Genomic DNA, 13,823 nt, shown 5'->3' on the forward strand with positions numbered 1-13,823 from the left:
AGGCTAAGGCTTGTCTGCTTGTTTACATATAGCCAAAATGTGACACTTTCTTTGTTATTAGGCATGGAAGTGTTGGTACTAGGAAAAGCTCTTCCTCCTCTTTATTCACTTCCTTGTAAACGCAACATTTGGTTAAAATATCAGCGAATGGCATCTACTGTAACCAGCTGCTCCCACAAGGAAACGAGGCTGTTGTGTAAGTGTTGCGTTGATAGTCACCCACATGATCACACTGAACAGATGCAGAGTAATTGATTTATTAGAGTTTTGGTAGTGACAAGCAGAAAATTAAGATCTTTCACTGAGTTCTGAAATGTTGTCTTCATTGGCAATAAACTCCAGCACCATCACAACCATTTACAGGCATGAGAAAAAGAAGGTTTTCACATGGTTGTATGGAGTACTGAGTACACCTTTAAGCATCCATAGGAATTAGGCGCCAGGTGCTAATAAAATGCACTTGATTATTGATTATTAGTGACTGAGAGCACTTCTATAGCACCAGTTTTGGCACTTTACAGGTATGTGTGTTGCCACAATCTTAAGAGGAGAAAATTCATCCCAAGAAACAAGAGCTACCCATATACTCTCAGTTAGATTGTGTTAAAGTTAACAACAAATTATAAAAAGACTAAACTACTGTGGCTTTGGAAGAGTTGCTAGGATAAAGTTTTTTAAATCTATGTCATGGCATGTCTCAGGTTTCCAAAGCTGAAAAACCTTGAGATGAGATCAAAATGGAGATGCTTTGACCTAATGCACAGTATCACATTTGGTGGAAACCCAACACAGCATATCAGGACAAAAATCTCATACTGATTGTTAAGCACGGTAGTGGAGGGGTGATGATTTGGGCCCCATTAAGTCATCGAGTCAACCATGAGCTTCTCTGTATACCAAAATATTCTAGAGTCAAATGTGAGGCCATTTGTCCAGGAGTTAAAACTTTGTTCAAACAGATCCCAAGCCGGGCAGCAAATCTACAACAGAATAGCTCAAATAGAAAAGAATTGAGGTGTTTAAGTGATTGAAATCCTGCGACAGGATTAAGAGGGCTGTGCATGAATGAATGTCCACAAACCTCAATGAACTGAATCATGTTATAAAGAAAAATGGGACAAAATTCCTCCACAACAGTCTCAGATGCTGATGAAGTCATACAGGAAATGATTACATCAAGTTACTGCTGCTAAAGGATCTATAAGCTACTGAATCATGGGGTCTACTCGCTTTTTCACAGGAGTCTATTCAGTCTTTTCACATGACTGCAGGGAAAAAGACAAGCAGCAACAGGCATCTCAGTGAGCACAGTAGGCCCAAGTTTAAAGTGTTTTAGCAGATCAGCCATAGGCACAGTGAAGCTCCGTAATACAGAACAGCAGATAATGCTGCTCATTATGTTGCACTAGCAACTTTACTTGCAAATCACCTCATTTTATTCTGATTTTTTTGTATTTAAAATGTTGAGTTTCACTCTTCGATGTGAGCCATTTGCTACTTGTGATGAATGGACTATTGCTACCATCAGGTTATTGCTATACGCATCATTTGGAATGGTAAACTGTAGATTATACAGTCCAACATGAGAGTTTATCATGAGAACAAGCTCATTAATGCAATATCATGTTTATGTTACTTCCTTGCACGCTGAACAGTTACATATGCTACACTGTGATTGTCCGACCCTCGACCTTGAGCTCTTATTTTCTATTTCATAATTTGCACCGTCCCTCCTTTCATGTCCCCAGCCCCTCCTCTGTTATATTTTTACCCCATGTTTACAATCCACTTTTATAGGGGGCTATAAATGTACAGCCATCAAAGAATTAATGGTCTGCAATCACCGAATGCGGCCTGAAGCCAACAGAGAACAGCTGTTGACGTGTCAGCCTGTATGACAGTGCCACTCCCCAAAACTGACACCCCCTTTTACTTCACACTAAGTAATCAGACTTTGACAGACAGGAGAGGAAGCTAGTCACTCTAATGTCAGACAGTAACCTGCCCCAACAAATCCAGGGCTGCTCTAAATGGATGTTATCACTCAGAGGTTTGACTTCTCCCTCTTGTTTTTGGCTCTTGAAGATATGGAGGCGTCTGATGGAAATACTTGCTAATACCTAAGCTGTTGTTGAGGGTTGCACAAACCTAAAACTGTGATCGACTATTTTTACTGTGATGGGTTTTTTTTGATCCAATCTGTAAAAAATTACTTGGAGAGCATCGAGCTGTGGTTAAGCTCATAGTTAATGTTTTCCATTCTGCAGCCATACACACACACACACACACACACACACACACACGGTATAATGACTTTTCAATAGATTTTTGTCCTTCTAGGAAATATGTAAGTGCATTCGACTGTGAGCACAGCATGAAATTTGTAAACAAGCATTTGCATCAATGCATAACAGTTAAATATGTGGATGTAGAAATGCAGAGAAACAGAACATTGTAAAGAGAACTTAATTAGAGGGGAAAGAGTTCATCGTCATTCAGATCCCTAATCCTCTTAATGCCTGTTTGCTTATTTATTCTTATCACCATGCCTTTTCTTACTTTTCTATTAATATAATTTTAAAAATACAATGTAAACTTTTATTCGTTATGTTTTTATTATCATAAATATTCTGATTTGTTCTGAAAACCCGGCAATCATATCTCTGTTCATCTGCCATTATGATTATACTTACTCATTCTGCGCTCTCTTTGTGGCTTTCCTGCATTAACTTGCACAGACTTGGCTGACATAAATCTCAAGGAGATCCAGTTTGCAGATGTATGACTCACAGCCAAGATGGAAACTACTGTAAACCCCCTTTAGCTCATCATTCTTGCTGATGGAGGACAAACTTTATACAACTGAGCTCAGAGTCATACGTGCTGCCAACATATTTCTATTTCTGCAAATGGGGCCTTATAAGTAGGGGAGATCTTTTCCAAATGTATCTTGGATGCTTGTTACTGTATGTTATAGCTGATTGCAATCAGGTATCCTCCATACAGGCAGTGGTCACGATTTTGTTTTGCTTCCCACATGCCCACCCAGGCCATTTTCTGTTATTTCTGAAATCTGTTATTTGTGTTGTTTCTATAAGGAGGAGCAAAAATGCTTCTTGGCTGCAGCTGAGATTTGCCTTAATACTGCATTGTATGAACAAACACAGCAAACTGGAAACATAAAATAAGGTAGGACAGAGAAGATAAGTCAAGAACTGGAAAGCAAGAAAAGCTGAAAGGCTGTCTGGTTAGTGTTAAATTGTTGCATAACCAAGGGTCTGTGACAGAGAAGTGGAAAGTGGATAAATCATTCAGCTGTGGCAACCACCTGCAGATACAGCTCAGTACACTTAATCCATGTGTAAACTTTGTATTGATTGGTACGTGTGGGCCAGGTTTATATGTGTGCCAAGGAGTTTCTAATGTGTGTCTTTGTGTTTTGGTTTGTTAGGCAGGAAATGTAGGGGATCAAATTTGTGTCATCACACACAATCGCCAAGGAAACAAACAAGAAAAAAACCCTGAAAATGAATAAGAAATCAATTTGAATAAAAGAAGGTTAAATGAAGTGCTATGATTGATAATGATATGTTTTCTTTTACTGATTTCATTTCTTTGTTTTTCTTAGGTTGCATTAAGACTTTTTTTCAAAGTTCCATAAAACATTTGAAAAAATAACAACTTTGAAGCTGGATTTAAACCTTTTGTGATCAATCTGAAGGTATAGTAGACACATCTCACTGGAAACCTTTCTTTTTTGGAACATCTTGCCAGTACCAGGTTGGGCATCCATGTGTTACTGCAGAGGCCATTTGAGTACACTGACATCATTGTCATGTCAACAAATTACTCTGAGATGATTTCAGCTTTGTGACATAGTGTGTTATCCTGTGAGAGGCAGTCATGAGAAGATGGGTGCACTGTGGTCATAAAGGGTTGGACAGCAACAATACTTGAGTAGACTGAGATGTTTAAACAACTCTTAGGTGGTACTAAGGGACCTAAAGTGTGCCGAGGAAATATCACCAATGGCATTATACCTGAACTGTCAATACAAGGAAGGATGGCTCCATGATTTCAAGTTGTTTAGACCAAATTCTCTCTCTACCATCCTATCGTATCAGGCTAACGCTTGTCTGCTTGTTTACATATAGCCAAATTATAACACTTTCCTTCTTAGGTGTGGAAGTGTTGATACTAGGAAAAGCTCTTCTTCCTTGTTATACACTACACTGTAAACACAACATTTGGTTAAGAGATTAGTGGAGATGGGTCTTTGCTCAGTAGTCCTAGATGGCACCTACTGAAAGCAGCTGCTCTCATTTTCTCCTATCGTGTCATGGCAGAAGTCGAGACTCATCAGATCAGGCAACATTTTCTGATCTTTTCTGTGTTGCAGTTAGAGTGCAGTCGCTTTACCAGACAGTTTGATAAATACTAATAACCAGTCTAAATCGACATTCTGAAATTCATCAGTTAACTTTGTGAATGTTGTCTGTGATCAAATCAGATTACATGAGTTGTATTATGTGAGTGAATGCAGAATGTTAAATGGTTTGACTTCTGCTCGCTATAAATAGCAGCTACAAATCAAATAATATGATTTCCAAAATACCCCTCTAAAGTGAATCTGTCTATTCAGAGAAGTCAGCTGATGATCAGCTGATACAAGCTGGCTAAATGAATTCACATTATGCCTGAAAATGCACTTTGATCTCCATTTAAGGGGAACTATTTTACAGGGCTACTAAACGGACTTTTGTTACCCATAGTAACAGTGCAGTGTTAGTTTCCATGTCCTCAATTTCCACCTCTGTCGGATCATAAATTAAATCAGCAGTTAAATATACTCCACATTTAGAAAAATTACTGGAAACCTCATTCATTGAGTCTGTGTATTAGTGCACACTGCCACAGCCCCAATCCTTTTGCTTCCAGCTTCCCTCAATTCTGTCCCAGCTTCTCCTTATGTTCCAAGCCGTGGCCTTAAGATAATCCAAAACCACATGGCAGCAGCGGACAGATGAGTAGTTCGACCTTATCTGGCAAGGTCAGGAGGAGTGGAGGATCTGAGTGTACTATACAGTGGTAAACAAAGCTGGGTGAAAAGTACAGCACTAAAAGCGATGACAAGCGATTGAATTGTGTGTCTGGTGAAAAGAGAGGTACAGTTCGGATTGTTGCCCAAGACTGAGTTGTTATGGGTATTTCATCAATGCATGAAACATGTTTTCGGTCATTTTCTGAGCTGAGGTCCTCAAATATGGAAGACAGATAGCAATCAGCTCAAAGAAAGTTTATGATCCCATGCTACCATTTCCCCATTATGGGTCATCATTCAGTTTTCGCTAGTTTTTCAGTTTTTTAAATGCCTGCTAAACTTCAAGTATCACGTTCTTTTCAGATTAAAAGTGAAGCTGTCTCAAAAGCTTTCAGTCCACTTTTTGTTTTTTTATGTATAGTATTTTCTTGTCACATGAATAGCACAAGTTTTGCAGCTACAGCAACTATGTAAATCCCCATTTTTATGAAGACCCGCGATTAAAACCTCGCTCCCTCTAGAAATCTGCTTCTTCTTAGAGTGTAGTCAAGTGGAGTCAATTTCTTTTATACAGCACATTTTAAAAACAACAGAAGTTGACCTACATTGCTTTACAGGTACAATCCAGATCTTCGAGAACCCACAGAACTCACATAAAAGACAGCGTGACAAAGCTAATAACCAAGATCTAATGACGGGGGAAAAATGCATCCCCCATGCAGATTTACTCCAACAGTAATTGGTGATGAAACATTTTAATCTACCCATGAGTCAAACTAGATTTAGGGGCAGTGAGTTCGGCGTGACGCGCCCCCGGTGATTTCACAAGCTTGATGCATTTCCCCTGTATCACATAACGACTTTGGATGACACACACAGACTAATGCCAGCTCCACACAGTAGGCTCATTAATCTGAATTAAGGTGCACAGGGGAAGGAAATAAGTTGTGTAACTGTTGGTGAGGTTGCCACCAGCAGTCTAGTAAGTAGGATATGCAGAGATGGGGGGGAATCAAAGAGGTGACCAGATTTGATAAGAATAAAAGAACACAAAAAAAGAATTTGAGGAGCTCTGATACACTGCTCAACACCAGTTGGCTTATAAAGATGCTTTAAAAGCAACTGTGATTGTGATTAGATTTTTTCTTAAATTTAATCTAGATTGGGCTTTTGTTTTATTTAAACATTAGGGGTGCAACAATACACAAAATTCACGGTTCGGTTCGGTTCGATACTTTGGTGTCACGGTTCGATATTTTTTCGATACAAAAAAATGTTCATGCCTTTTTAATTTGTCATTCATTAAAATTATAAATATATATTTTAACTCAAAAGTACAGTTTTTAAATTTAATGTTGCTGAAACAACAAAGTAATAAAAAAAATAAATATATTTGATCGAGAAATCACTCATCTTTGGAAAAGAGAGTTTATTACAGAGAAATGGCTCTTTCCAAAATAAAAGCTATACTATACGCTTCTTCTGGGCTATATTCTCAGCAGCATATTAAACATATCAGGTCCCCATAATGAGAATCATGTGCTAACAGCTGTCTAAATGACTCGGGTAAAGTTTGTAGCATGCGTGCTTGTTGTTTTTGACTGCTTCCACTGGTCTTTGCACTAGGATGATGTCCGGGTAAATGTGCAGTCATATTCATTGTGTTCACACTAGTGCTGTCAGCGTTCATCTGAAATGACGTTAACGCCACAACATGGTAAATCTCCGTTAACGAGCTACCGCGGATCACCCCATGCGTGGGGCTGGACGGCCAACACGTTAACGAGCTAACTGCGCTAACGCACTAGTTCCCACCCATGTAATTGAGCATTGCATGGCACATCCAACATAGTGTTTTACTTTTGTCCATGACGCGCTTACCTTCAGGGTCATACGTCACATGAAGACCAAAATAGTTCCAAAGGCCAGATCTGAATGAGGGTGGGGGAGGTTCAATTTGCCATGTTGCAAGGAGAGCTTAACTTCTGTCTGACTAGCTTGCCCTGTGCTCAGTGAATCTGCGTTCGACTACTCCGCCTAGGCTGCACTGTCGAGCGCAGATCCACTGAGCGCTCAACACAGACAGCATCGTCAGAAGGAAAGTTGATAAAATAAATAAAAAAATTTTTATTGTTCGATACATATGCATACCGAACCGAAAGCACTGTATCGAACGGTTCAATATCGATACGAATATCGTTGCACCCCTAATAAACATACACTTTTACTTTTCCTCCAATGACTCAACATTTTTGCTGGTGAAGGACCTGCGTATGGGATTTTTTGTTGTTGTTGCATTTCCTCGTGATCCACGCACTCACTGTGACCTTTATGAAGAACAGCATGCCCAAATAAGGCAGGCCCTTCTTTCCTTCTAACAGGTATCAGTCCATGGTGTTTGAAATGTGGGGAAACCTCTCTAATCCGTGCTTTGACCGCTGCGCATTCGTGCTATTCAACCACAACCCAAAGGTGTTACGTCAGACTCAGAGCTAGTGATTATGCCGCTCAAAGTATTCCAAGCATCAGCAATTTGAGAAATAGCCTGTTGACGTAATAGCTTATTTTTTTCTGATTTTTGGATGTGAACATTAACTGAAGCATCCACAGTACTTACAGTGCAGAGCTAAAGTCGTAAGCTACTCCTCATTTCTTTATCTTTTGCTTCCAAGGAGCCAGACTTCCTTGTAATTTTTTAAAAGGTGTTCTTGAACAGTGGTTCTCCAGAGTTTTTCTTTGGACCTCGGCTGCTTTTTCACTGATTGTCAGTCCAGTCTTTGTACCTAAACATTTTCAAAGAAATTATTTTTGTTTGTTAGGCCACTTGACACCGACCTATGAATCATTCAAGCATAAAAAAGGCACAAAGCTCAGCAGGGAAACAACTTAGCAAAGAACTAGCTTTAAATTGTATCTCTGGGAATTTTGTTATTAACAGACTGTTTGCAAAAAGTTCAAGAATTTTTGGACTTTGATTCCCAAAGGGTTCTCCAAAAATTTGCATATCCTCAGCAATGGTGTGGAGTTGTTCCTTACAAAGTTAAGGAAACTGGATAACTGGTAAGATGGTAAAGACTTGTTCATGGTTTGGTGTTGGAATTCAGCCAGCACTGTTGGGGATCTGGTCAAAACTGATGGAAATATGAATGCAGAAATATACCCTCTGAATCTGATTCACTATGCAATACCATCAGAGAGAATCTAACTGTACCGAGCTTCATTTTTCAGCATGATATTGATCTCACGCTGCCAATGCAGAAATAATCATACCTGGATAGAAGAGCACATAGATCGTGCCGGCATAGTATACAGAAACATCTGTGCCGAATATGGCTTGGAAGTCCCGAGGTCAAAATGGGAGATGCCCCCTAGGGTGGTGGAAAATGACCGAGCTAAGATTCTGAGGGACTTTCAGATACAGATGGACAAAATCGTGGTGGCTAACCAACCGGACATAGTGGTGGTAGACAAACAGAAGAAGACGGCCGTAGTGATCGATGTAGTGGGTTCCCAATGACAGCAACATCAGAAAGAAGGAACATGAGAAGCTCGAGAAATAGCAAGGGCTCAGAGAAGAGCTTGGAGGACAGACCGCCCACGGGGGCAAGCGGGGAATTTTTTTTAAATATATATGTGTATATATATATATATATATCAAAGAAAATTTGTATTTGCATAAATACAAGGTAATGTCACTACAGACTATCGCTACAGTGATGCTAAGCAGGTAGCAACCCTCTGCATGCTTGTAAAAGCCACAAACTTTAAATAGCAGCACACATTAGCTCCACTGCTATAGTTCTTATCTAAGATTCAAATACCCACACTGTTTTCATCCTGCTTCCACCAAACAAATATCGACATTAGAAAGTGCACTGCTAACTTTAGTTTGCCGGCTCTTTTGCCAATGACATAATCCACTGCATCACATTAACCAGATGCTAGTATGGTGTCTTCTCTCGTCAATAGAGCTTGCAAAGAAAAGCGTCTGGACTTCTTTAAGTTGCTTGAAGACGTTTCACCTCTCATCCGAGAAGCTTCTTCAGTTCTAAGGTCAAATGGTGGAGAGTCCCAGATATAAACCTAGTGGGAGTGACCCCCCACAGAGGGACAAAAGGACCCCTGATTATCCTCTAATCGCCTGAGCCAAGGTGTGAAACTGGGCGTGGGCTCCAATCAGCCAGAGTTTCGGGTGTGTTCATTGTGAAACCTGGCCCCACCTTATCATGCAAATTCCTGAGGTCAGATGGCCCAGGATGTGAGTGGGCGTTAAGGCGTCTGGGGAGGGATCTCAAAACTGGATTATAGATGGCAGAGAGTTGGTGTCGTAAACCCCCGCCTCTGTTCAAAGATGGTCACTCACAGTGGACATAGATGGCTTCTTTCACTCCTCTTTCAAACCATCTGTCCTGTCTGTCCAAAATGTGAACATTGGCATCCTCGAAAGAGTGTCCTTTATCCTTAAGATGCAGATCGACTGCTGAGTCTTGTCCTGTGGAGGTGGCTCTTCTGTGTTGTGCCATGCGCTTGTGAAGTGGCTGTTTGGTCTCTCCAATGTAGAGGTCCCTCTGTCTCAATCTGTGTTTATGTAAAGGTCCCTTTGTGTTTCGTTGTTCTCTCTATTTTGCCAAATGGAAGTATTAAAATTAATTTTAGTTTGACTATCTCTGTTTGTTGCTCCTGTGTTTATTTTTATTTATTTATTTACTTATATATATTTTTTTTTGGAGGGGGGGGGGGGGTTGTGTGTGTTTTTTGTTTTTAATTATTGTTATCTGTAAAGATTAAAGCCCCACCTTACTGAAAACAGCCCACACAGGCAGACACCAGCTGGCAGAATCAAATCTGGGACCAGAAACGTTTTTCTAAACGTAATTTTTTCCTCTTCCATTTATAAAAAAGGGACTTCATCAATATTTTAGTCATGATAATGCTGAGCAGGAAAAGAGGGGAATGGGATTTTTTTCCCTGTTGGTTTAAGCAGTTTTTGGGGAGACAGAAATCCATCCGTGTTTTTCCACTTAGTTCAACTTAGCAGGGGACAAGGAGCCTATCCCAGATGAGCAAATTAATAAAACCAACAGAACAAAGCATTTCATGGCACTGACGTAATTACGGATGTATCTAAATGTAGACATCTTATGTTCTATTCAAGAAGCAGGTTCAGGTAACAACACTGACTGTATGGTTTTCCTGGCTTGTAATCTGATGAAGTCAGTGGGTTTTCAGTTGATTACAATCCTATTAGTGAAGTGTATTTAGGATTAGCGTTACTTCACTCACAGCATTCATCATTTAAAGTGTTTTGTTGTGGAACACCTGCCTTTTCTCCTCTTTACCTCCAGGGGTTACCTTAAATCTTTGTTTTTGTCAGGTTCACTTGTGGACATCGCTGCTCTCCATCTCATTAGCTTTTTTAGGACAATGAATCGGGTTCACGTGAAAACAGCTCGATAAGGATAAAATCTCAGAAGATAATTGTATATCTTTCTGAGGAAATTAAATAAGACACAAGGGAAAATGCACTGACACTTTTTTTTATGTAGTTTAATGATATAAAAGACAAAAAGAAAGTTTATTCTCTTTCTACTCCCATCCACATGTGCAAAGGGGTTCCAGAGTCATTGACTCTCATGAATTTGGTCAGGAAATGCAGTGAATGTAGCAGGATGAATACCTCTTTTGTATCTGCATCATTGTTCTAAAATAACTGCTGGGACTTGGGCTAATAGCGTTAACATAACAGGCTTGTTTATTGAAGTATGCACACATTGGAGTAAGGAACAAATAAACGCATATTAAAGTCCCTCAACAGCATCCAGGATTGAGGGGTTTGCTGAGTCATCGAGTGCAGAAGGGAAGATATGATGTTTCTTTTGCAAACGTGCCAGAGCTGAAAGGATAGGCTGATCTGAGAATTAAGGATTAAGTGAGGCTTAAGCCCCTGTGACTGCTGCACAGATACATGGGATACAAGCAGGGAACCGCCGCTGAATCCAGCAAGACAGTGTGTCATGATTCTGTTTAGTTCACATGCTTTCTCTTCACTATGCAAAATATCCAACATATATTATATATATCACCCAGTGATTGCCCAGTGATGATGTTAAACATATGTTTTAATATTTCTGACATAAATTGTATGAACTTGAAACACTCTTGGAAATGCTGTTATGAATGGTGTATAAAGCTATTTGAAGCGGCATTGGCAATCCAAGTTTAAACCAAGTCACATAAACTTCCTTGAGTGGCTGAAGCAACCAAATTAAACAGAGATTCCCAACTTTTTCCAGCAGCAATATGCAGTACTGTGCAAAACTAGCTAGAATGTGTCATGCTTCTATGGAATAAGCAACAGAAAGCTAGCTGTGTGTCTTATCTGAACTAGCCTCACTCTAGATTAGCTTGACACAAATTTACTTGCTGGATAGCTAGAAAGTCATTTGGGTTGTCATTGCATAGGTAGTTAGAGCTTGCTATAGTCTTTTTCTGTGTGGAGGGTGAATTATACAGAGTGTCCTCCTCTTGCTCGCCTCTCAGTTGGTGTGAGATCCCCCTGTAGCTGCGAGGTCAGCCCCAGAAAAACCAAAAGTAGAACCTGTGAGTACTCAAATCATAAATGGATACGTCTGATGTGCTTCACGTCTTTTGTCACTTACTGTGTGATGCTGTGCTGTGAACAAGTATTGAGTCACCCCTCATTTCTTAGTATTTTGTTTACAAGAATACAGGCTAAAAATTTCATAAAGTAATCTTGAGCAATAATTCTCAAGGTTGTTTTTTTTTTAAGAAAGTCTTTCAAAACTTTTTCTTGGACAGTGGCTGCTTTTTCACTTAGTGTCAGTCTGGTCTTGTACTTGACTATTTTCAGGTTCAAGGACTGGACTGGTGGAGGCTCTGTCATGGTTTGGGATGTTGCCAAAACAGATGGAACTATGAAGGCAGGAAAGCACCATGTGATTTGGATCCACCATCCCAGCAATTGATTGGGAGTGGCTGCATCCATGGTAGCAATATAGTAAAAGCATATTTAGATAGAAAAACACACAATATAACACTATCAGCCTCCCAGGAGTCCAATCCATCATTCATTATTGACGCAGTGGGGGATCATCTGACAGAGAATGGAACAAATGGCAGCCAGCATCCAAAGAAGAGCTTTAAATAGCCATCAACAAATTCTTTGTTAGTTTTACACCAGATGTAACAAAAAAGTCTAATTGTTGTCTTGTCAGTCCACAGAATATTTTCCCCAAAGTCTTGTGGATCATTAAGATGTTTTTTGTTTATGTGAGACAAGCCTTTTGTGAGTCATGAACACTGACCTTAACTGAGGGAAGTGAGACCTGCAGTTCTTAAAATTAGTTTGATGATCTGAAATATGCAAGTATGACAAATATATGCAAAAAACTAAGAAATCAAGAAGCGGGAAAGTTAAAGTCAGAAACTGGAATTTTATATATCATTCTTTTTCTAGTTTTTTTTATGTGTGCCTGTGAATGCTGGTAAATTGAAAAGCAAAGTACAGTAAAAAATGATATAAAAAAATGAAACTAACTGTACTAGCTGTCATGCAATATCCTGGTAGCAAGTTATCACTTGACGGGAATGGTGCGATAAGAGGCTGTCGCAGAGGAGGAAAGACTGAGAGACATGGTTGCGGGACATGAGGGATCTGGGCAGGAAATGTGAGATGGATGTGTTTTGGAGTTGACAGCTGAATTTAAAAACAGTGACACAAATGACATTAAGGAAGGAAAAAGAATTGGCAAAGTAGCTCATGCGTATGAACTTTGTTTGGTAGAAAGGATGAGCAAAAAAAAAAGAAAATGAACAAAAGTATATGTTTTCAATACATAGAGACGGCCAAGGGGAAGCACTTCAGAGAGGAAGCACTTTTGGAAAAAAGAAGCTGTGTCTGTCAAAACAGATGGCAACTGGTAAAGAGGATTAGGTGCTGTTACTACTGTCTCCAACGCCTCTTCAGACTGATCAACCCCCCTCCAAAAAACACAGACAAACACACACACACGACTCTCATAGACCTCCAACTGTTTCTCTCATCCCAACCCAAAAACCCAGCCAGCCATCGACCCTGTGTCACATTTACACCGTCCTTTATTAAGAAAACAAGACAGCTGGGATCAGGGCAAGTCTCAATGTTCACAATCATTGTTCCAAATTGTTTTCTAAAGCCACACTTTTTGAGCGTTTGCAAGGTTTGAAAACAACTGTCTATTTTAATTGTTTTATATTTGGCAGTTTAAATATTTATTATAAAACTAAAAAATTAATAAAAAGGATCTTTTTTTAAAGGCGTTAAACAAGGTGTGGGTCATTATGGCCACAGTGGCCGAGGAGTGAATTCTTTCCCACCCTGCCGTCATGTGAGTTATTAAGGTCACACGGGTCGAGGGGTGAGTGGGGGTTGAATCGCCTGAGAAGTCTGAGTTGTAGGTAGCTGACAGCTGGTGTCAAAAGCCACCACCTCTGTTCAACAATGGTCGTTCACAATGGACGTAGATGACCTCTTTCACTCCTCTCCAGATAGTTTGATCTTCTCAGTCCATAATGTTCACATCGGAAATTTCCCACCTCTTTTTTCACAGTTCAGTCACGTTTTTAATAGTGACTGAACCCTCAGGACCACCAAGTGGACAGCCCCACTCTGGGTTAAATACTTCCATCAGTAGCATCGCCTCTTGGATGAGCCTTCAGTTCAAACACTCAAGACTTGTTACATATCAAAAACTGAAGTTGCGACTTGATAGGTGTGTGGAAA

Source organism: Rhamphochromis sp. 'chilingali', assembly GCF_963969265.1.
Source record: "Rhamphochromis sp. 'chilingali' genome assembly, chromosome: 2".
NCBI classification, from domain to species: domain Eukaryota; kingdom Metazoa; phylum Chordata; class Actinopteri; order Cichliformes; family Cichlidae; genus Rhamphochromis; species Rhamphochromis sp. 'chilingali'.